This window comes from Strigops habroptila, chromosome 2 (genome assembly GCF_004027225.2).
Source record: "Strigops habroptila isolate Jane chromosome 2, bStrHab1.2.pri, whole genome shotgun sequence".
NCBI lineage: Eukaryota > Metazoa > Chordata > Aves > Psittaciformes > Psittacidae > Strigops > Strigops habroptila.
In genome coordinates, this window is record NC_044278.2 from 639144 (window position 1) to 665028 (window position 25885).

Genomic DNA, 25885 nt, shown 5'->3' on the forward strand with positions numbered 1-25885 from the left:
CTTTCCCGTGTCTGAATTTTGGACATATTTCTTATGCTGTGTAACCAGGCATAAAAATTCTTCTGAAATGAATGTGAAGTTTCCACAGGGGTGCTTCAAAGTCAGGGGTCCATAATTGTACATTCCAAAACCAAATTTCAAACCACCCAAGATATGTATCGAAATCAAATGTTTTAACCTTTCAGGCTACTAAACTTTTGAAAACAGATCAAAATCCTTATTCTAGACATTTTTCTGGGACTAGGCTCCTATTGACATTGAAGGATGCCTCAGCGATGACTTTGTTGGTCCCTCCAGAAAGCTGGACTATTCAAAGGAATTGGAAGTATTCCCTTTTATGTACGCATACATATGCATTTATTTATTTATTTTAACAGTGCTGCCTTTCCAACCTCAGGAGAGTTTTCCTGTATTAATTGCCTCTGTGCTTAGATGCCTCCAATTATTAACCTGCAGGTGTCTCTAATCACTGCATATTCCCATGGGGTTTAGGTTGAGGGCTATTAGCTATGGTGGTTAAATACAACACACATTATGTGGTTTCTGTTTACTGTTTTATCCCTGAATTTGGCCTCAAAGCCTCCAGAAAACAGTCATCAGCAATTACTTCTTTTCATTAACTGCAGTGCCTTGGATCACATTTTCCTCCTTCCCTTCTTTCTCAGGGAAATACTTAAAGACAGTATGTAGGCTAAAGCAAGAAGAGCTTTCCAACCACTGTTTCACAGAATTGAACTTGGAACACAGTTTAGCCATCCAACACTTCTGCTGTCCAAAGCCATAAATATCCCACTTGGGAAACTTACATATTTTTGCTAAAACTGTGGAGCTGGGATGTTCGAAAATATAAGAAAGCAGTGGACTCTGTCTTCATTTGTTTGGGGCTTACTCAGCAGTGAAATTGCATCTAATTATGTTGGTACTAGAGTGTATCTCTTTTAATTGATTAATTATAATTCACGTGTAGATTAACAGCTTTTAAAGGTCAAAGCCTTTCAAATTGCACTGAGTACTTGTTTATCTCTCCCCGTGCTGTGTAAACCTGGTATTCTATTGCAGTCTGAAAGTTACACCATAATTACAGTTTTGGAGGATGACAAAAATTGATTAGCAACTAAGGCTACTTGGGAACAAAGGAACTCGATCTCGTTCTTGTGTCCTCCCCCCTGAAATGAGCTTTGATAGTGGTTTAGAGCATGAGATGTTGACAGGCTAAGGTGTTTCAGAAGTGAGGAAGTACTGTTTAAATAATAGGTATCACTGATTATGAAGCTAGCACACTGCAACCAAATATATATTCTTCCTTTAAATTCTGAATAGCAGGAGACATTGGTATATTATTACTTTTTAAACAAGAGTCATTCTGATAAAAAAATAAACAATGTTTAATCTAATACTCCATTGTACTTTGTTCTTCCTCTCACTCTTGCGCTAACACAGAACACTATTTTTAGTGCATGCCACCCCAAGGGCCTGGAAGTGGTTGAATAAAACATGTTATTTTCACCTGCTGGAAATATCCCCAATGTTTTCTATACTCTACAAGCAGCATGTGATTGTTATCACATTTTAAAAAGTGCTCTAAGTGACAGACATAAATAAAAAATATCAAAGTTTTCATTGGTGGTGGAAATGAAAATACATTTTTCACAATATGAAATTTACCCTTACTTCTAAGAGAAGGACTACTTATTGTTACTGCCTGTGAGGTATGATATAGGAAAACAGTGGCTTGTTGTTGCTAGCTATTTTACATGTGATAAAATTAGCATTCTGCATTTTTGAGTGATTGTTTTTGTGACCCCTGATTTTGTTGAAATAGAGAAAATTTAAAACTGAAGGATGTTATTCTCTTTAAGCAACATGAAAAACTTCTTTGGAGCACTATTTCTTGTTTGCTAATTTACCAGCAGAAAATGAATAATACCCATTCCTGAAATACAATCTTTTTCATAGGGGAAGAAATTAAGGAGATAGTGAAAGTAATTTGATTTTGGGTGTGCAAAACAGCACAATGCTGTTTCTCAGAGAAAAAGAGAAAGCAGAGACCAAACTGGCAGTGTGGTTGTTAGGAGGGCAGACCTGGAGGGGAGAGCTATCTTACTTCCAGGTCTGAAGCAGCATTTCCTAACTAATGTTTGAACCTGAGATGGTTGGATCCTTACACAATGCAGCACAAATTCCCTGAGAAATCAGTTCTGTCAATCCCTGTCTTTCTTCAAAGAGTGGGCTCCTATCCTACACTAAAATAGAAACACAGTCAAACACAACGGTGTAAAAAATACGATCAGTGTTACTTATGATTACATACATGTCTTATTTCCTGTGTTTACTCAGGTTCCTTCCATGCTACTTTTCTTGTATAGGCTGAATGCTACCAAACAGTAGATTGTAGGTTGTCCTATTCTGTTTTGGAAGTGATTATGAGTATGGCATAATCATACTTATATGATGATATATGTACACACACTTACTCTGCAGGTCAAGTAAGGACAGGACTTGAAAGGTATCAAGATTCATTCTTGTTGGGTTGGGTTTATTACAGACAGGTTTCCTTACCACAACTCAGGTTTTAATGCTAAAAAGCACCTTTTGATGAAATCCTAGACTCACTGAAGTTGAAGTCAATTTTTGGGAGAACTGGATTTCATCCTTTAAAAAAAAAATAAATTCAAAAGGAGTGATGTTAGTTTACGGGAAGGTGAAACAGGAAGTATAAATACATCTTGCAAGAGCAAGGAATAGGAGACGCTAGGAAAGAACACAATAGCTGTGAAGTCTACTTAAAGCTATTTAAGTAGTTTTTCAGGGCAAGACGTATTGCAGAGACTCCTATCACTCAGAAACTGAGAGAACATAAAGTAGTAAAACCAGAGGAAGCGATAAAGATCAAAGTGCATTTTGGCACAGTTAGTAAATTTAACAGTCAGAAGGATGTTACTTGGAAGATATCTGTAAACTGTAGAAAAATAATATAGAAATAAATCTAACATGTTTGCATTCGCTCCACAGAGAGAACAAAAGAGATATGAACCAAGTTTGTACTCCATTAATTTCTGGTTATTATCAGGGTAGTCAGCAGTGTACTGTCAGTCCGTGTTTTGGAGGGAGAAGAGACAGCCAGCTCACAAAACAAACAAACAAACAAACCCCCAAACCAAAACAAAACCCCCAAACCAAACAAGAAAGAGTCTGGGGTGTCTGGGCAAGGGGAAGGTCATCCCCTGTCCATGTCCCTGCCTTAGGCAGTGGTGCCAAGGTGGCCACCATGGGGCCAGCTCTCCCTGCAAGCCCCACGGCTGCTCCCCAGCACTTTCAAGGTGGTTTCCCTGATGCTTCCCCTCTGTGAGCAAGGCATTAAACCCAGTGCTCCATAAAGACTGACATTTTACAACCATTTCAGGCTCCCTCCTGTCATCCGGTGTTAAACACGGTGTTGCTTTCTGAATGGACTGAATTAAATTCACATCTTGCCTGCAAATATAAGCTGAGGTGGGGTGAAAGTATATACTGAGGGAAAGGAGTCAGCATTATTTCTGATAGTGGTGCTGATTATGTAGTAACTCTCATTTTCATTCATCTGACTGTTATAACAATGAAATCAATTTAAAAGTCACAATTGTCAGCAACTTGGCAGAACAGCAGTAAACTTCTAAGCAAGACTGGTAAGAGAACTTTGAGATTAAGAAAATGTGCATTTAAACAACATCAATCCTCACTTTCTTTTTAAGTTCTTCCCCTTCTAGGCTCCTTGGAATTTAATTTGCCTCTGGCTCAAAGGAGTTATGAATGGAAGTAATTTAAAGATGGATGGATGTTAATTTAAAGATGCCATTATTTTCTGACCAAGCCGGATACTGAAGTGTAAGAAAATGTATAAAGAAGATAGTGTATAATCAGGAAATGCCAGTCAGCCAACAATTTGATAAATTGATGAGAAGGAGGCATGATACTTCTAATAACCTTTAGTCTCTACCAAATACAACACATTTGATGAGCTAATTTCTGCTATGGTACACAAAGCAGATTTCCTAAATTGTATTACACAATTGTGTATGTTTATATCATAAATTGGGATTATTAAAAAAAAAAAAAAAGAGTAGTATCAATATTACTTCCACAAAGCAGTAACGTAAATTGTTTAATATAGAAACATTAGCATGTATTGGAAAATTAATTAAAAGAACAAGTCACTATAATTATGATAAATAAAGCTTATCTTCATTGCTAGCATGCTTCTCCAAGCAATCTGCCTAAATGAGAGGAAATTATTTACCATCAACTTTCCCAAGAGCTGAAGTCTCATTTTAAGAATCAGGTATGTTACACTGAAATACAGAAATACAGAAAATACGTGCTTACTCAGTTTTAAGGAGGGTTACAGAGAACCTGTTTTGCCGCCTGTTTTGCACATACAGAACACAATTCTTCTACCATTAAAGTTAGTGACTTCTGTCACTAAAATTCACTCAGTGTGGCTAATTTAGTCAGATTTCTATGGCAGGGAAGCTAGTCATTATACTCTAATGATAATGTACATGTAACCATTAAATAGGCAACATTTTTTAATTGGGCTATTTGAATTTGCTTGCTGCTGTTGTATTTTACAACCCCAGCATTCTCAAATAATATCTAGTATATTTTCATGTTCACCTGACTCTAGTCACCACTTTGAGAGAAAAGAAAGAAGTCAACAGAATGTTCTTACAACTTTGCTAAGCTATGAGAAAATATATCATTTGTCTCTCCTCCCTTTTCTGGTTGGTCTTGTACACCTCTTCTCAATAATTTGTTTATTCAATATATTGTGAGGCCATGAAATATTTAATTATCTGTAATTTTTGAACAAGAAACATTGTGTTGAAATAAACATGGTGTACATTGCTGAGTTCTTCGTTGTTGCTTTAACCACAAAGTAACTTTGGTGATCACCTTTCACAACTTCCCAAAACTATTGTCTGAGTTCAGGTGTAGAGAAAAATGAAGTAGATAAGAGAATGTGTGGGGATAAGAAGAGAGGAAATAGAAGCAAGCAAAGCAAATCTCTGGCCTCTTTTCAGTGCTGTGCAAGTCTGGTGCAGCCATGGGCACCTTCTCCTCCTGAACGTGGGCCTTGGGCCAGGCTGGGTGCACTTGGTCAGGATCTCAATCTGTTACACTGTTCTGACATCATGGTGCACAACTGGGGAAGTTAGGGATGTATGCAAATGAGATTCAAATCATTATTTCCTCTGTCAACTCAGTTGCCTAATCATATAGTAAAGTTACATGTAAGTTGAACTAGAACTTGTGTTTGCAGTTATTATTGCATACCAGAACAGTTACATTAGCTGGGATGTGGTTGAGTTTTCCAAATGACATCACGCTCTTTATAGTTTATAAATCACCATCTGGACACGCCTCCTAGAAAAATGGCTTTGTCTCATGTTCCTGGGAAAAACTTGGCTCCAAGTTTTAATCGGTGCCATAAATAGAAGAGGATGCTGATTTATAAGTTAATTGTCTAGTGTAGATGTTCACACATGCACATGTGGCATGTTGAAAATCTTGCCATTGCTGATTGTTGAGCCCCTACAAGCTCATATTTCTTAATGTTCAACTTCTCACAATACTTAAAGGAATCACATTAATTGGAAGACATATATTTACAATCAGCCTTAATGAGAAAAGTGTGAACTTCCTCCTAAAACCTCTTGCAGACCATACATTATAAAATTAATTATGTACATTCTACTTCTTGCCTCATTTCACTATACAAATGAGATACCGAATGTATATACAATTCTTGCATGACTGCCTGCAAAGATTTCTTTGACAAAGGTTGCCCTGATGTCTCTTAGTTGTCTTTGCAGCAGCACTGAAGTTGCTTAGCTGCAAATTACTGTGCTTAAATTCATAAGGTGCCACAGTGTTAAGGATCTCTGTAGAAGACTATTTCTTCATTTTCCTACAAAAATTAATCAACCTCTGCAAGATTTGTATCAGTTCACCTCATAGGTTAGATGTATTTGGCTTAATTGGTTCGTGCACTGAATTCCCAGTAAAATCTTCAGGAACAAATTTTGTTGGCCACCAACATCTACACATAAGTATGTGATTCTCTTAAGTTGATGATATAAAAAGCAGAGGCCAGATTCCCACCTGAACTAATAAAGAATCAGCTTCTCAGTGATTTTCTACTGGGGAACCAGTCCTTTAAAGGGAAGGTGAAATCTGAGGTCCTCATAAAGTTTGTGGTCATTTAAGAATCTTGCATGTGCCAAGTTAAAGGTGTTAGCTCTGGTGTCTTGGTGAAATTCCAGATTAAATATTTATGTTCTGTGTACCTGAGATCTCTGTCTGATTTCATTTAAATATTGTTTCTTTACCTAATGGCACCCATCCATTATAGTTGCTGTATTTCAGTGGTGCTTTTATGAGTTGTGGTGGTAGTCCAAACTTTTGTGAACATACAGAATATGCAAGTATAGCACATTCAAAGGAATTAAGAAATTTATCTCTCCTTTGGCAAGTTCTTTGCATCCAGTTAAATTGTTACATAAAGAAACAGGAGTCAAAAAGGAGATAAGAACTGTGATGACATTTCAAGGAGGAGTGGCTATCTATATGGCCTCTATACTACCACCACTGTGGACAGTGGCAACAGGACAGAACCATTCATTGAGCGTTCTCAGGAAATGCGTGCTATGTCCCAGCTGACAGGAATTAACATCTTTATGAAATGTGGGATTTTTTCCATCATCCTGACAGATAAGTGGTGAGGGCACCGCGTAGTAGATTTTGCCGGGCATAGGGACTGTGCAGCTTGGGCAGTACAGATTTTGCCATATTCCCCTTGAGGCTGATGGTCAGTTTAAACTCTGGTGGGTGAACATTTCTACCATCTGTATGATTTTAGACTCCTGGATCAAATGCTGCAACAAGTCTGGGAAAGAGCGGTTTCACATCCTGATCCCAGCTCCAGTGGCAGGTCTTGGCAATGTCATTGGACAGGTTATTTAAGTACCTATCCTTGGGTTTACTGCCTTTAACATAAATGTTATAATATTTACCTTTCTTCATCTACCTTTCTTCACAAAGAACACTATGAAGTCTAGTGGCATTGCCCGTGGCATTGTGGTTATTTCTGTGTTAATTCAGTGATGCTGATTTACTGAACTGAAACTGTTTTTATCTCATTTCAAACTTGGAAATGGCTCAGATACAGAACTCTGGTATGAAAACCAGCATGTGTAAGTCTTCCTATGTCCAGGAATAAAGATTTTCAGTTGTGGTTGCAGTTGGGACTTTCTGAGCAGTGATAGTAAAGTGTATTTGTATGTATCGTTTAAGAATCATTCCTCTAGGTTACCCAGGGCACATACTGAGGTGCTTTATCTTTCCAAAGCACATACCTAAACAGTTTGGATCATTTCCTCCTTGCCTTATGTGTAGAACTGCTTCCCTTACTACCAAACACCTGGGCTGGTGAACATAAATGGGCTCCCAAAGTGGAGTGGGGAGCTATAACACGATGATAAGAGCAAAGAAGGATGAAGGCAATTAATACATTTTTGCTCCAAAGCTCAAAACAATTCTCAGCTTCCCCAATTTTTCTACAGGTCACATAGAAGCAGTCAGTAAAAAGCTGTTACAACTGGTCACCTCCTTGTTTTCTTTTTATGGTGAAGAAAATCTGCTAAAATGCTGACAATGAAGTCATAGTCTTAACTTTAGATTTACACCCGTTTATGAGGAATGTTTTAATGCTTCTCACATGACTCGGTCATCTGTGCAGGAAGGTAAATGGTAAATATAGACATATACTTTATAAAAATAATCTATCTGTTTTCACAATGAGAAACCCATTAGGGGGAATGTTTCCTTTATATGTAGCAACATAGTGCTGGCCTGTCATGGCTCAAACCAAAACAGGGTGATGACACAGATAAAAATAATACTTATTAAACTGAAAATCCAGTTGTTAATTATAAAGTAACTGTCTGGAATATGGAGTTTTATTATTTTGAATTATGTTTAGTAATATAAATATATGAGTCTGCCAATATATCTGGAACTTAATCTCAATATATGAATCATTTTGAATGGGAAGAAACTTCAAAAATTATTCAGATGAAAATGTGCAGAAGTACGATTCATTTAGGAATAGGATTTAACCAAAATACTACGATTTTGTATTTCTCTGCCGTTTAGATGTCATTTTTTGAAATTATCTGGCACAAAAGCAGAGTCTCTGTAATACTCCCAGGCTATTGTCTAAACTGTCCTACAAATATGGACATGAGAGTAGGAAAGACAAAGACCTCAGTGCTTCCTATCTCCTGCCCTGAATTTCTGAGCATGCTGACGTGGCCTGTCTGCAGCACACAGCAGTGTGGTTTCAGTGCTCTAGAAACAGCCCAAGATCAGGGATTGGAGGGAAAGAGGGATCTAGGATCTAAAATGAAAAGCAGCTAAAATGAGAAATAATGGGAAAGATCCCTTTTCAGAATAAATAGGGGTTTTGCAGTTGATGGTAAGTCTGATTTTAAATAGCTGTAATTACTTTCTTTACATCATAGTGGCTTTTCTCTGGGCTGACCATTATATGTACTGTTTGTAAGGTATACAGCTGACATGTGATGCAGACCCTACCACACTTCTAAGTAGCAAAAGATTCTTCGCGAAAGTGTTATTGCATGTAATTCATGGATTTGTGCCAGGAACTGTGGAAACTTTAAAACAGCGCCTTTTGCCTTCATGTGCTATTTCCGCTGCCTAGAAGAACACAATTCATAGTCATTCTAAAAAGGGCAACAGGGATAATTGGGTTCCTGCTGCTACACATGTTTATCAGTGTGCTACTGCCAGATGTAGGACATATGCTACAAATGGTTTTCCTATCTCCAGAAGGAAAAAAACCCCACCCAAACCCTTTAGCTTTCCCCACCTCCCTGCAGACATATTAGTATAGCACTGGGACTAAAGCCAGGAAGGTTTTTTATAGCTTTGATACCCTCACATCTTAGATTAATGCTTTTATTCAACTGATGTTTGCAGATGAGGGATTGTTTTAATTCTGAACACAGAATTAGAAGTCATAGCTTTGCATGAGAAATTTAGAGTCTATGTATGATGTTTAGATGTGTGTGTAAAAGTTTATGCAGCTCATGCTTTGTATGTGGTTGGTAAAGATTGGATTACAGCTCAATTTTAAGTATTATATATTTTTTACATCGGGAGGTGTTTGACTGAATGGTTTTGCTCAACATGCAAAAAACAAAGCTTAATTTTGACTCTGCTCAAAATGGAAACAGTTGAAAAGAGAAAAAATCATCTTTAATTCAGAATTTTCTAGGGGAAGGTATCCCTGCCTGTGGCAGGGGGTTGGAACTAGATGATCTTTAAGATCCCTTCCAACCCAAACCATTCCATGATTCCAGAATTCTGTGAATTTTATGAGTAAAGAATGTAACTGGACTCAAATAAAAAAGAAAAGGCTCGTATTTGGTTTCACATTTTTGTGGGGTTTGTTTTATTTATTTTAACTGCATTTCAGGAAACTTTCGAAGTAATTTTAAGTTTTAAATTATTAAGAAGTGGTGAAATACTTCAATTCCTTAAAAAAAAATTACATTTAGGAACTCTTTAAGTCATTGAGCTGGAACCAAGAATCTCTATCTGCAAATCAAGCTACACATTCATTTTACTTTGTGACTCTACCAAAGTCATTTAATCTTAGCACATGCCTTTCTTCTTCATCTGCAGAAGCAAAAATCCTGTTGTGATGTGAAGTTAGTGAAGTGGTCCAATATTATTACAAGTATTTCACAACAGATACAAAACACATGATGGGAAACAGGAAATTAACAGCTTCATATATGTGGAATGGCACGTGCTCTGCTAGCTTTTCTCCCTGTTAACAGACTGTAGACAGTACTCAACCACCATAGAATCACAGAATCATAGAATGGTTATGGTTGGAAAGGACCTTAAGATCATCTAGTTCCAACCCCCTCTGATGGGCAGGGACACAGCGGATGATATTAATTTGTTTATTATAGGTCTCTGGACCACCTCAGGGATGAAACTAAACTTGCGTGGCAACCAAAAATTACATTCCAGGCATAGAAATATACCTGTTGAATAAATGGGATTGAGGAGTGACATCTAGGTAAAAGCTGAGGCAAAAGTACTCAATGGTGAATAGCAGGTAAAGGAGGAGTGTTTTGAAAAAATCTTAATGACTGAAAAGAAATATAAGTGGGACAGCTAATGCTGTAATAAAATGGAGCAGTTGGAGGTCAGAAGATCATGGCAGAGAGACCCTGCATTGCTCCAGGGCAGTGGGGTAATGCAACCAGAAATGTTGCTTCTTATTTTGTTTCATTATTATTTCCCTCTAGATGACACTTGGCATAGACGGTTTGTGATTCAGGTGCACTGAGATATTATTTTTGGTAACATAAATGTTAGACAAAATAATGTTTTTAAAATGCCAAGCCAGTTTAAAGTGGCACATAATGTATGGACACAATTTATCTGTCAAAATTATTGCAATTTGCAAATATGGATCTTATTCATATACATGTATCAAGAGACCAATAAGGTTTTCTTTATAGACTAAATGAAGTTTATTTTTCTTTTCATACAGTGCAGTATCTGTACAATAAGAGATTTATGTTTGCTTTACATTTAATGTTTTAGAATACCGTCCTTAAAACAATGTAAAGAATTTGTTGCCTAAATAAGGAATAACATGTACCTTCACCACTCTGAGGTGAATGTCACCTCAAGGAATAGAAATGTTTAGCAAATGAAACTGAGGAAAAACAATGTTGAAAACCCCAAAAGCAATATTTTCCCTAGTTCGCTTATAATTGTATATCCGTTCTTTTTTAATGTAAGAAAGAGTCTTGGGAAAGTGCTTTTTAAAGCTTTGAAGTCAAAGAATTAATCTGACTACAAAGGGGAAATAATTTTAGCATAAGGAACATTCCCCTTTAATTTTCCTTCAGCCAAGGCTTATGACCAGATCTATACAGAGACTTTGTCAGCAGCTTGAACTGTGTCCAGAGGCAACGAGGAAGTGAGTGCTGTTCCTATACAAATGATATATCCTCCAGGTAACACCACTCGCCAAGCAGAAAAAGTGCACCTGGCACAACGTAACAGCTTCTTTCCTTTTGGGCAAACAAAGTGCCCGAGTGAATATACTGGATTGTTGCAGGTATTTCAGTACAGGAGTTCTAGCGGTTGGTAACTGAGAGGAGTGAGGCATGCAGATGCTTCAGAAAATGCATCCCAGGGCCTTCTTGGTCTTCAAAAACATGACATGAAATCACATCACTGTAGCATTAAGATAAAATGTCAGAGGCATGTTACAAATTTCTAATTAGTTCAGACAGTTATTGACTGTAATTTGTCATTATTGTGCATGGGTAGCGGACCTTCTGTTATGCTCAAGATTCTTCTCCTCATCTTTGGCATCCTGTCTCTATGTTGACAGAATTACTCACATTCAGATTATTATGTTGTATTTGTTGAGTTGTTTCCCTGGTGCCCCTCTCTGGGACATGTATTTCTTTATAGAGAAATCTCATTATATCTGTAAGAAAAAAAAAAAAAGAAGCTGAGGCACAGCAGCTGAGACCTGTGAGTAATGCATCTAAACTGGAAACTAAGCTTAATCCTTGGATTTCTAGTCTCTTGGTTTGAGGCCAATGGGGCCTCAAAAGAAAAGGCACGCTATAGGTCTGGTGAAGATAAGACAAGGCAAAATGCTCCATGTCTAGGTAGCAGTTCCCTTTTGTTCTATACAAAATCATTAGTAGTAAGATATGTTATTAGCAGTGATAAAATTTCTTTGAAGAAGGAGCATGTCACTTTGCATAAATGCCCTGAAGTTTCAATGTATAGCAGATTATTTGAGCTTCTTTCATTCTGGGAATCTTTACATCAAGAAGCTTAAAAAAAAGAGCTGATTGATTAGATCAGGGAAACAAACCCAAATATAAAGATTGGTTTCTTTTTCACCAAGTTGTGAATTGTGCATTTCACTATATATACTGCTAGTTACAAGGTCTTTCTACTGGCTGGCACTAGAATTGCAATTATTTTTTCTCATCAGAATGTTTAGTATTAGATGAATATTTTGCTATTTATTATCTATACAAAAAACTGTGACCACCTTGACAAAAAGCATCAAATGGCATTTTTGGAAGAAAAATATAATATTTCTTGTGAGTCTGAGTAAAATTTTCTTAGAACACTATAAACAAGAAATTTACAATTTAGGATCAAGAAACACTGGGCAGATTTCTCCCTGGAATATGTCATAATTTTGATATCCATGTTTTAACTCTTAAAAGAAATGGCTAGTAGGTACATTTATTATTCAACATTTGAGTTAATTCTAGAGCAGTGCTTTGATTTTTGATCCCTAATGCTCTACTGATGACCACGTTTCAGCTGCCCAGGAAGGACCACCCTGCCTAAAATGCAAGACAGTTGCCGGAATCCATGTTAGTTACCTCCTCTTGCTCCCTCTGAGCTGGAATTGCCAGCTGAGCAGGACTGTAATGAATTCTTATGTGTTTTGTAGTGTGAACTGCCATCAATTAGGAACTGAGACCATAAAACTAGTTTTAATTAGAACCTCTGATTGGATTTATGCCAAGATCCCAAAGATAAAAAACTGATGCAGAGATTTACCATCTTTTCCAAGTAAAAATTTTAATTCTAGTCAACTCTCCGTCCTCAGTATTGCATTTCCTTTCTTGGTGTGAGTGTGTGGGTGTGTATGACATTAAACTTTATTTTCCTCGGCAGGTAGTGGAGATGTGCATACACAGGCTACTGGACTGAGAGCATCTCCTTATTCCTTCCCTGTCATACACAATTCCATTTATTCTGGCAGGCAGAAAAGCAATTTTCTCTTTCACATTTTCATTCTATATATTTAATTTCTGTATATTTAATTTCTAATGAGATTCAGGGGTGCTCCGTTCCCAAGGCACATTATCTTCTCTTATTACCACAATACAATAAAATGTATAAAATAATAATAGAGAATAACAATAGTGTGTAATCATTCTGTCTTGAATCTGTTGTTACAAAGTCTGACAATTGTATCCTAGTAATAGGAAAACCTAATGTCTGGATGTTTCAGCTTGGAAAGATAATTTCTTATTAGGTTTGATGATCATCATTATTATTATTATTTTAACCTTCACAATCTTTAGTTTGAAATTCATGCTTAGGGTTCAGTTAGCCGTAACCAGTTCTATCAAATGAAAAATGGTTTCCTGTATGGCTGGATATATATATGCTTTCCCTGATGCTGCATATCTCTGTGCGTTGCATGCATTTGTATGTATAGAAAATTCCGAACATAATATTCTCCAGAATAGCCTTCGTATGGAATAGCTTTGAGATCAGTGATCCTTACAAATAGAATGACAGCTGAAGGATAGTTTTAGAGTTCACACACACAAAATCTATAGGATCCTATGTAAACAGCTGGAGGCTAGAGGAATTAGACAGAGAAAAATTGTGTCTGCTCAGGGAATAGACAATTCAGATCATGTTGTTGACCCATTAAGTCACTTATGATAATACTGAGACAGAAGCCAGCAGACTTTAATTCAGTCCTCAATTAGGTCATCCAATCAAAACGTATTTACCAATATATCTAACTAGACGAGTTGCAAGATGTCTCAGCTCCTGCCCTTTCTGTATTCCAGGCCTAAATCTCAGCCAGCTACACCAGGAACAAAATAAAGATGAGACCACTGATACACCAACAGCTTGTGGTTGCACTAAAAACATAGCTTAGGTATAACTACATTCATATTGATGCCATGTTTCAGGAGCCATTGCTGAGATTTAGATGTATTCACAACTCAATGAGTATAAAGAGTTAATGAAGTGGTATTATGCATATAATTCCTTTCTCCATGGCTTAACTTTTTGCTTTTAGGCCAGGCCCCAATTTAAAATATATTTTAAGGAATAGCTTCCAAAGTTAGATATCACAACCTAGGCAAGCCAAATCCTGAAAAAGAAGAATTAATAGTTCTCAATGACATTCCAAGGGGGTTCAAGGGGTTTTGTGGCTTTGAAAACATTTCAGGATAACTAACCATCCTTATACAGCTCAAAACCTCTTTGAAAATCTTAAATTCTGTTTTGTGAAAAATCCCATGTTTGAACAATTAATTTTTTTTCTGTTACATGCATAATCTGTTAACCTTGTAGGTCCAGGTTCTTGGAAAAGCAGACTGGACAGTACACTTTACAGGTACAAAATGTCCAGTGCAAAAATGAAGAAGGGAAAACCTGGACTTCAGAATTCTCTTTTGGGCTTATGTTTAGAAATAAGCTAAAAAAGGAGACATCTTGTTTCTTAAGGTGTTTCCAGTTATTGCCATCATGATCCCTATGTATACGTGTTCCTTTTCCAGAGAAGGGTGCATTGTAAACTTCGGGCTTGACCACTTACTTTAAATTACATTGTGATAGCTGCTTAGCAAATGTAATTCACCTGCAGTTTCTATGATTCAAAATAATGCTTATAGAGGATTTAATTTCTTTGTGTTTTTCTTTATTTTATGATCATAATTTTTGGTCATTGGGTGAAACCCAGTAACAACTAAAATGGACATTGAGTAATCACAGATATGAAAGTTAATAACTTGATTAACTAAAATAGCACCATATTCTTCCTGAATCAAATGTTTTGTGCACAGCCTGTTGTTTTTTAATTAGATGTGTACTTTTAATTAGATGTGTACAATAAACAAAAAGCAAAGTTTTTGATTATAATAAAAAAGGTAAAACTCTCGTGTCTGGGCATAACTATCTGTTAGAGGGTGCAAATAAAGCAATACAATAGGTGGACTATGGTTCTCGCCCAGGATTAGCCATTCCTTATGTGCCAAATTTGCAGAGGGAAAGAACCACTGACTGGAAGCCTCATCATCCAACTTCAGTCTATACTGATTCTTTTAGACAAAAGTTTAGAACAGTGCAGAGCAAAAGGCTTTCAAGCAAAGCCACACTTCTCTGGAGAGCAAATCCTCTTACATTGCAGCCTATATTCTGCAGAAGCAATTTTCCCCACTCCAGCTTGTGAATCTTCAACTGAGGCAAGGAAATAATATGATGTTCAGCAGACTCCAGTCAACTAAGATTACATTCTTTGTACTATGAGAGTAAGGGAAAAAAACGCATTTGTTAAGACTAAAGGGCACACAGAGGCAGCCCCTGAGTAATTCAAACATAAACAGGAAAGAAACTTGATAGAAAAGCCTGGCACTGGTCCATGTCAAGGCTAATTACTGCCACTTTTTTCATGCAAAGTTCTGCATTAATAAGGTAGAAGAAATAGGGAATAGAGTGTGTGCACTTTTCTTCAAGGACACAGCTTCACCTTTAAAATCCTTTGCTCACTCTTGTGTTTAGAAGAATCTGTAAGTACTCTTGACAAAAATGTGTTGATTGAAACACACTGTCAAAAAGAAGCCATTCTGATTTTATTGACATTAGAATAAAGCTGCTATTAGGTAGGATTTCACAGTTGTAGCCTTGTGTTTCTTTAGTCAAAAACAGTGACAAATTTGTTTTACAGTGGGTCAATCTTACCTCTCTAACATTAGGCAACTAAGCAGTCAATTTGTTTTCTCCTAAAATATCATTACTTTTGAAGTGCATTTTATATATTTAGAATTAAGACATGGTGAATGTAGTAATTATTTAAGTAAAATGACAGCTTTAGGATTTAAATGGAGAAGGTAAAAAGTGTTCCACTGTTTAAGGTAACTGTAGATATAAAACTGTCTTGCTTTCCAGAAGTTTCAGCATGACCCTGAAAATCCTGGTGCAAAGTGTGAGTCCCCAACCTCGAAAACAGTCCATCTGGAGGCAGTGGGCTAGCTGCTTGGGTGATGGATTCTGAGAGGAAAGAGAGGGGAATAGGAAAATATGTTTTAATAAATAAATAAAAATAATACTAAAAATAATACAAAACCTGTTTTAGTGAACTAAAATTCCCAAAGTGGAACCACTGGCAGAATGCCACTGATTTAACAGGAGATGAAAGGATGAAAGGCTTCCAATGGTTGCAGATTTTTCTGCTTTTTCTCTTTTTTAAATGGAAGTCCTCCATTTCCATTCGATATGTTAGAGGACATTGTCACTGGCGTGCAAAACAATGAAGCTGGCTGAGCAAATGTCCAAGCTCCTTTCTCCCCCCCAGAGATTTTACACAAAATGGAGACAAAATTCATGTTCTGTACCAAACAGCTTTCTCATGAGTGGAGTCCAAAATAAGCTGTTTCTAATACAGTACTTAGAAATAGATGTGTGTGTGCACACACATGTTAATGCTGAAAGAAAAAAGAAGTCCTGGGAACCGACAGACCATTGATAACCATTATCTGTTTAATTTCTCCTTGAACTTAATGCCAAACAAGTAAGGGTTCATGTTTTCCAAATACCACTTTGATGTTTTATTGATTGCTTTTGTCAAAGCGAAATGTTTGAAAACCAGGAAGTTGCAATAACTTTGTATAACATGTGTGATATCCCTTTCTGCTGTTTGTAGTCAAAGACACGCATTGTTTACTAATGGCTTGAGATAGCTGTAAGTTGATTTTACATGTGCAGCCTCGCACACCCTATGGATCTGAAATCAGTGCCAAGTGTTAAATGTTCTCAGAGTTCAAAAATATCTGTAGCTTGGATATGTTGCTCAAGTGACATCACTGAAGCCATTTTAGAACGTTTTATGGAGGCAATATGAATACCACATTTTAAATTTGCCCAGGCCTCCTTGCCATTTTTATGTCAAGAGCTGGAAAATACTCGAAATTAGATCCTTTAGTTTCAGCCCTGGTTAGTCTTCTGCATGCATGGAAAAATGTGGTTACTCTACAAACTGTACTTTTTAGTGTGTGCACAAGTTTGTGTTCTCAAGGCCAAAAACATTTGATACTTCCAGGCAGATTAAGAGCAATTCTAACAGCATAAATGCAGGACACAGTATGAAGGCAAAGACAAATCTACTGTTTCGCTGAAGGCCATTAAAAACTGTGATTTTTGGCAAACCTATCCATTACTGTGTTAAAGTATAACAGAGATAGGTTCAGAGGGGAAACAGTATCCCCTTTGTTTAGCCAGAAAAAAAAAAAATCCTGTTTCCAAGCTGCCCGTATAAATTCTTACTGAACCCTTTCAAGTAGCTTGCCAAAACATTAGGCAGTTTTAGGAGAACACTGGGGTGCAGATTAATTCTTAATAAATTGATTGATATCCCTATAAGTAAGCAAGCAAGCTGTGTGCTCAAATGCCATTGAGGTCCTGTGTATCTGACAGTTTCTTCTATAAATTATGGTTTAATTCTTTAAAAGACCAGTGTGTCATCTGTATTAGAAGTCTTCAAGTGCTTACAGTTGCTTCACATTATAGCTTATTGTATTACAGTTCTGATATATTCTTTCTATAAGTAATCTTGTGGGAGCCAAAGAAACAGGAGCCCTTCAGAGTGCAACAGCAATGACTTCTCCATGTTTCCGTTCTGCACGGTGGTAATAGAGGAGCAATTTGAAGAAACGAAGGGAAGCTTCCTGGGCATCTAGGTTTCTTAAAATGTGAACCAATTTACAATAGTCTTGATTTTGATTTTAAAAAGGGATCGGAGGAGGCTGGTGATTCCTCCCAGGCAGTAAATACTTATTGTGTGTTGAGTTGAAAGAGGCTGAAAAAAGTCTTTAATAAAGTAAGTTGTGAGGGAAGGAGAGATGTGTATAGTACATACATTTCCTTGCGTAACCTGGATCAACTATGATCATTGAAAATGGTTATATTTTGGACAGGTGCCGACAGAGAGGCTCTTTTTTTACTCTTCTCTATGTTCACGTGAACCCTGAAGAGGCAGGAGTGCATTGCCCAGGCCCCTCTTCAAGTACTCATGGACAGGCAGCTCAAAGAGGCTAGTGGGTTTGTTCAGCTCATCAGTCATGTTCCCTGTGTATTCATAGAATCACAGAATCATAGAATGGTTTGGGTTGGAAAGGAGCTTACATTATCTAGTTCCAACCCCCTGCCATGGGCAGGGATGCCTCACACTAGACCATGTCACCCAAGGCTCTGTCCAACCTGGCCTTACTAATTACTCCCACTACCCTGATCAGGGCTTTGGTCCTGTGTTATCTGCTATAGGCGGTGTTAACTTGGAGGCACAGGCAGCTCTGCTGTCCCTATCCCAACGGGGAGTTTGCTGGAGGGACACCACTATCCTGCACTTGTTAGGGACCCCACAGTGCCCTGTGCGCTGCTGCTGCTATGAATCCTACTCATTTCCACCCTGCGCTCATAGGCAGTCTCATTGGAGAGCTGCCTATGGCTAAATGAACATGTGGGGACTCCCAACAATTCTGGTATAATTTCTGGAGAATGAGTTATAGATTAACAGCAAACATTAACTCCCAGAAACATAAGCTCAATTTCAGTTGGTCTGGTTGGGTCTGGGTGGTGGTGGTGAATGACCAGCACCCTCAAAGAAACTGGAAATTATCAGACAGAGAAAGAAAAAAGGGATGAAAAACTACTTCAAGGGTAAAATTACCCTACAGGTAAAAATGTATTATCGTATGCATTTCCAATGGAAAATTGTGTGTGCAATTTTTCCTTTAGTATTTTGAACTATTTGCAGATAAAAATCTATTGTGGCACTGAGAAAATCATACCTCATATAATTATGTACAGTATTCATGTACACTGCAAGAACACTGTGCTAGCATCTAGCCAACTCAAAACCACCAGGGTTGTAGCACCATATTGATCTTTTCTAACCTAGTAAAATGAATTAGCTTGTTGCAATATATCTTTCTTATTTATGCAACCAAATAGTTTATTTATATACAAACAATTTAATTTTTTTCCTTTTTTTAATAGGCCCCTATAATAAGGATGAGATACCACAGGCAACATTCCATTGTGTTGTTAGAATGCAGTACATTGATCCCAACTGCTAAGTCATTTTTATGGAACATTAGCAGTACCATGACAGAAGGAAACATATCTTTCAGCTTGAGGGACCTTTTTGGAAACCGAATATATCCTGCATGAACACTGAAAACAAATCATAGCAGTCTCTTCTATAGTGGACTTACATATGCCTTTTTCAATCTTAAAGTGTTTGCTCAAATAAGTCTTGCTCAGATCTGGGATGATATTTAAAGGTTTGGAAATAACTGCAGTTTTACTTAAGCTTTGCATTACTCCCTTAGCTTAAAAATGTGGTGTTGTGTTTTTTGGGGGGATTTTTTGTTTTTCTTTTGGTGGAATGCATTGAGTTATTTAATCAGATGTTGATGAAAATAACATCCATTCTGAAGTAAATTTGCCACCACTTATTGCTATTTGATATTACTGTGAAGAATAGGAAGATTAAGAAAGCAATGGATGGTTTGGTCTTCCTGTATTTCAAAATGTGTGTAGCATTCTTCTAGTCAGGCTGTCAAAATGGGGGAAAATGTATTGTTCTATGTTTTGACTGTATCACACAGCAAGCATCGTTCCTCAAGCAGGAAAGTTGACCATCTGATTCTGATGTCGGATTTGCAGCATGCTTTACTTCGTACTGGGAGACGTTTTCTCCTTAATGTGCACATGTACCTACCTCTCAAAGAATGAGCTTTGTTTATCTTTCTTTTCCCTTTATTCATACAATTCCTTCCATTGTTTGTTAATACAGTTTCCCTCTATTTCAGAAATTAAAACAGTAACTGCTGAAACAGCAAACATTTGCAGTTTTCATTACTGCCTCCAGGCTTCCTTTGATGTACAGCCTTTGTTTCCAAATTAGCAAAGGAAGGTGAAAGTGGCTGGGATGGGGAAGGCTGAAGGAAATAATATGGCTGTAGTTTTAACGTGTTCTCTTATGCTGCATTAAATCAGAGCTGATACTACCTTTGTAAAAGCAAAATGAGTCCTAGGAAATCTGAGCCAGAGAATCTAATCCATTTTTTTTTTTTCCCTAAGAAAAACATGAGGTATCTGCTCAGAAAGAACACAGTGCCTGCAAATACCCAAATTTATCTTCCGTTTCCAACGTGGATGATGAGCTTATCATCAAAAACTTACCCCCTCCTTTTATCTCACAGAAATACTCAGGCAAGTTCTGTAGTTGTTGTTAGCTATCAAAGTTTATATGAACCAATGCCATTAAGTAAAGCCTGAGGATCTTCCATTTCTAACTTTCTGTTTTTCTAGGGAGAAAAAGGTCTCCTTTACTCTTCAAATTACTTAATTATTAGAAGGATGAGTATGAATTTCTTAGCTGTTTCTTATTCTTCAGGGATAACCTGGCACCTGTGCAAAGTGGTTGTATTTTCAACTTGTTTTCCCAGACCCCTGGTTCTCCATATCTCCTCTCATGTGTTTCATGGGGAAGTGTAGTGATCATCCCATTGGACCAGAGACTCAAAGACTAACTTTTCAGTTATGATTATGATGAGATAAATTAGGTTAAAGTAGTCTGATCAGTAGTTAATAATTCATTAGCTAGAAATGGTTTCGTTTCATTCTTTCTGTTCACTGAAGTAAAAAAAAAAAAACCCCAAACAATGGCAGTATAAAGGTAACACTCAAAGAAATGAAGACTATATACATGCCAATATACAAAGACTATATACATGACAATATACAAAAGCAAGTATATATGATATCTGTATGACTCATTGCCTTAGTATCCTACCCAGAGGTATATACAATGGCAAAACATACCTTTTCTGAGAAGAATGCAATATATATATATTTTGGCAACTGACATTTGACACAATTTTTAAAGGGATTTTGTAGCAATGTCTGGGTTTTAAAAGAAATCTCAGTCACAGTAACAATGGCTTTCCTCAAGTTTTGTGTAGTGTGGTTGTAAAACACTGGAAAACTTCAATATACGCTATGTGACAAAAAGAGTAAGGGGTGTGCTTGTCTCATCCCATGCACAACCTTCCCTCTCCCATGTAAATGAATACACATATGCACACATCTTTTATTTCTCTTTCTTTCTCTTAACAGCTTCTACGTGCAAAAATGAATTCTGTACTGGCAACCTTTTGAATCTAGTGAGGGCTGGGTTTTGCTTTTTGTACCTAACTGTGGGAATGAAGTGATTGGCACTTAATCACGCCTGGAGATACTGTCCCCAAAGAGACACTTCTCTTGTACTGTCTGGAAATAGTTTGCTGCTTCTATGTGCATCCTCCTTTTCAGTAACTTTGAGCAAACGCAGCTCCAAAAGATGGTAAGACAAGCAGTTTCATCTCTTTGTTTCATGGGTTAAGCATTACATAGATAGTTCTGGTTGCTCATCTACATATTGACTCTGGAAGAAGGAGGGTATCTTACAAGTTAACACAAATTTGATCCAGAACAAAGGAAGATTCGGCAAAACTGAATGTAAATTTTTCAATGGCTCCTGAGCAAAGTCTCTGAAAATAAAAGGGTTCTTTTCAGATTCCAGTTAGACACTGAGACTCCCCAGAGAACTGACATTTCTCTGTTGCTTGTGTGTTACTTTGGTGTTGACCATCCATCTGTTTGGAATATAACTGAGGCAGGCATTTGATTTTCTGTCAGTTACAAGATATACCAATCAGATCAAATGTTGCTTGTGTCTGAGCCACCCGCTTGGTGCAGATTAACACTATGAGCCCTCTGCACAGTGCTACTTGGTCTTCTCCAGCGTCCTCAGTCTCTTTATGGAAAGTTTTTGCCAAGTACAGCCTCAACACTTCAGATAGGACTTGTGTCCTACAAGAAATCATTACCTTAGAGGTTTTTTATTTCGCTATCAGACCTATGGCCAGAAACATAGTTACAGTTGGATCTTGTTGTAATAGATGCTCTCTGCATATACAGCTGCATTATTGGCATGGAATTTTCCTTCCAGGAAAAGAAGAATTTTAAGAGCTCAGCACTTTATGGGTAGCAATGAGTAGGAAAACTTATTATCCCCTGATTTTCAAGGTTTTTGGTTTTTTAAAGCATGCACTGATATTTTTAGAGTTCAGCACAGAGCCACAGTGCTCTCATCATCCAAGGCATTACATACGGAGAGAAGTAATTGATTGCCAGTTAGTTGTAGCTGTGACTTGGGTTTCGATTAGCATAATAACTTAAAAACTCCAACAGAAAGCAGCTATTTTGCACATTGCTAAAAAGCATTTGTGTGAGGTTGGTGTGTTTGACTCATACATAATGTATACTCCTTAATGACCTGCATAGCCAAAGGATAGCACTTTAAATTGTGGAGTGTGATATATTCATATGTAGAACAAATTAGTTTAAGGACAGATGAAGACTAGATGTGCAGTCTAGCTAGCATGAACTGTTACAATTATAGAGATTATTGCAACCACAGTCTAACACCTTCCAGACATCAGAAATCATTAAGTGTCAGAGTTACATAGATCTACAAGCTAGTTTTATCGCAAAAATATTATTGTACTACAGAAGTTTCAATTCTGCCACTATATTGAGATTAGAATAATGTTTATACAGAAAATATTTATTTTCACAGGTCTCTAATTTAACCTTAGAAACATGCTCAAGAAGCAGCACAATAGAAAATAGTCCCAAGCGAAAACGAAAGGAATACAAGGGTGGTAAATTTTGTCTTGGAGCATTTTGTTTCCTATACACAAGAAGAATGCATTGGTTTAAGTCAGTGGAAGTCAGGGTGAAACTGTTAATCTGAGCAAAGCCTGGCCCTCAGACAAGTGTGGGACTGAAAGGAGCTCATTTGTTCGAGGCCAGCTTTCAAAATAAGTAATGCGATCATATCTATTATAAGAATTTGTAAAATATTATAATATCTAAACTCACTTCAGGCTGCATGTAGATTTAAAAGTGAGCTTGAACCAGATCACTAAATCCTAATATCCACAGGTTTTACAGGTATACTTTTAGCTAAATATGGCTAGGTTTCATGTCTTGGAGTGCTCCCAAAACGTACATTGGAAAAAATAACTGGAATCCAAAATTGATTAGATATGACATTTTCCTGTTGCAAACACTGTGAAAGAATGACATGGCTAGTTACTGGATTCTTCACTACTCTTAATCTTTCCATTTGAAGTTTCATTGGTAATAAGTCCTTCACTCAGACTTCACTTTTTACCTCCATGAGGTAGAAAAGGCATGCGCACATGATGGAACCCCAGACTGTCATGGCAATGGTCAGGAAATATTCTTTTACCCAAAAGAGCTCAATGAAAATAAGGATCACTGGCATCATATTTTGTTTTAGTGTCTTGTTGATAATGTCATAAATTCAAGTGGGTTGGTGTTTGAAAATCAGTATTTCTTCTTTATAAAAGGAGTTCTGTTGAAATTTAATTTCCTACATAACCCCAGATATGTAAAAAAATACATATCCTTTGCCCAAATCATACTTACTCTCTTACTGGCATGCTGAGCAAATGCTGTGCACAGATTCATACACAGTAGCAGCCATGGTGTGAGTACTGATGGTTAGATGTTATTGCTAAGGTCTGGTAATTTTATTATAGGGCCTATAGGAAATGTTAGAAATGGCATTAGCTGGATGAAGAAGTGGTAAGGCCATCCAGCTGCGAGGGCATTGCACTACTTCATGGAGCTGTGGTGACAAATATACCAAAGATGTTGAGACAGATGCTACGGTTACTTAGCTACCTAATATTTAAGCCCTGTGTACTCAAATTTAGTTACCTGCCCTCAGAATGCACCAAGGATACTTACAGAAATGTGGTCTGGCTTGTTTTCAGGTCTACAGAGGTGTGCCTTCTGCCTACTTGATATTTAGGTACCTTAGCACTTTAAAAATGAAACTTGACCAGAGGAAGCCTGATTATCCCCAAATCAGCATACACAGAGTGAGCTGGCTTGGGGCTACATAGGGAAAGACACTGAATCCAAAAGTGAAAATGCTAATGCTAGTTCATCCGCTGCCTTCACCAGAGCTGGAAGGCTGCATAAGTGAGGCATGGTCTCAACCTTTTGCCTTACTACCAGATCTCTTTATTCTTAACATTAAAGAGAGAAATACTCATGCATGCAAGCAAGCAAGCAAGGAACAGAAAGGAGTTTCAGAAAGTTAAACAGTTCCTAGCCGTCATCCTGCCCTGGTAAAACATGAATCATCAGACTCTAAAGAAATAGGGGAAATCACCCTCCTCCACCTCTCACCGATCACTCCCACATGCTCTTTTATTAAGATATGAGAATTGAAATTCTTTTCAAGAGAAAGAAGTAAGTTAATGTGGGGATTTTTCAGTAGGCCAACCCTTGGTATGTTTACGCATGTCACCAAAATGCTATGAATTTTCACTGTAGAAGTTTCTTGGTTATAATTAGATTATATCTGAATTTTTTTGGTCAGCTGCTGCATCTGCTCTAGATTAGACCATGTTTGGAATGCAAAAAGTGAAACTAGAAGCAAGGAGGACAGCATTTTGAGGTTAAATTGACAAAGAACAGGTATTTTCTGCATTTATGTATTTAAATTCTAAGTTTTCAACAAGCAATTGGCCTAGGTAGTTAGGCAGCTAACTGTTGTTTCACTGCAATGGATGTTAGGCCTTGAAATTGCTCTGAAGATTTGGCTGCTAAAATTGTTTTTTCATACTAGGTATCAAATACTACACAGGAGGGAATCGCATAAATACTCAAAACAAAGGGATAACATAAAAAATGTGTTCATGCTGACACTGATGCAACTCAAATTCAGATGGTGAGGCAAACAAAGGAATAAGGGATCAAATATTATGACTTTTCTGGTCCTAGAAACTTTTGGACAAATCTTACACAACTTGCCGATGCCAGGTTTGTTGTACAGCTACATTTAGGTAGTTTTGAGAGGAAGTATCTGTGCACAGGCTAAACCCTCAAGAAAAATATCTCTTCCAGGTTCAAAGTAGATTGCACTGTGGTGGCCATAGTCAGTCATCTTAATTTCCTTTGTCCTCAATACAAAAGCTACATTTTGTGTAGGCACTGTTCATCCATGCAGGCTCTTGTGATCAATTTACTGGAACATATAAGGAGGGAGGCCCCAGTTGTGAGTTGATGCTAGCAAGGGTCTCATCTAAGGGGTCCTTTTACTGCATGGCCTTAGCAGAGGTTGTGCCTTCCTCTGCCCTGTTACTGTGCCTTACACTTGCACTAAGAGGTGGTGATTGGTTTATGCATCTCAAATTATGGAGTAGGAAGAAATGCAACAGCGCACCGCCAAAATAAGAGCTACGAACAGTATGAAAAGAGAGCACTAATTAATTTGAAAACTAATGTGCCTTTTCAGTGATTGTTAAGTAAAGTAAGTTCAACACACCAGTATATGTGGCAGCTGAGTCACTACAGAAGTGCTTGTTCTTGTTCCCTGGAGGAGTTCTGCAGCCCGTGCTCAGTTCCAAATTGCTGCAGTTTCATTGCTAATAATAGCTTCAAAATAGCTACGGCTATACCAGCGCACAAAAGTGACTGAAGTAGATGTGCCCCAGTTATGTGTTGACTGGTGCACAAAAAAGACAGGAAGTAGCAGTTTCTCCCATAGATGAAGCTGGCTCTAGTGCACTGACAGGACTACAGACTTGGCAGAAAAGTGGGTTTTTTAATCTAACTGTACAGAGACCAGAAGACTTTTTCCACTGCTACTCTACAAAGAGCAAATCCTGTGTCCAAACTTACCTCCATTGGCGGTAGAAATTAAAATGTAAACACTAAGCCTGGCTTTAGGCTTTTTTTTCCGATCGACATTCTGGCAATAACTTATTAATGCTATTCCCAGCTATTTAGTCAGAAATTGCCCAACAAGTCAGGAAGGTCTGTACTGTTAAGTGCTGCCCTGGTGCCCTGGAAT

At 37.5% G+C, this 25885-nt stretch overlaps 1 protein-coding gene and 1 long non-coding RNA gene across 20 annotated transcripts in view; one reads left to right on the forward strand and one right to left on the reverse strand.

The window, feature by feature from the left end:
- ROBO2 (roundabout guidance receptor 2) overlaps window positions 1–25885 on the forward strand; it is a 1090001-nt gene that overhangs the window by 545128 nt on the left and 518988 nt on the right. The window lies entirely within an intron of this gene.
- Window positions 15756–25885, reverse strand: part of LOC115601483 — a 70140-nt gene continuing 60010 nt past the window's right edge. The window contains exon 6 of the long non-coding RNA XR_003989363.1: window positions 15756–15933. This is a non-coding gene — a long non-coding RNA (uncharacterized LOC115601483). The remainder of the gene's footprint in view (window positions 15934–25885) is intronic.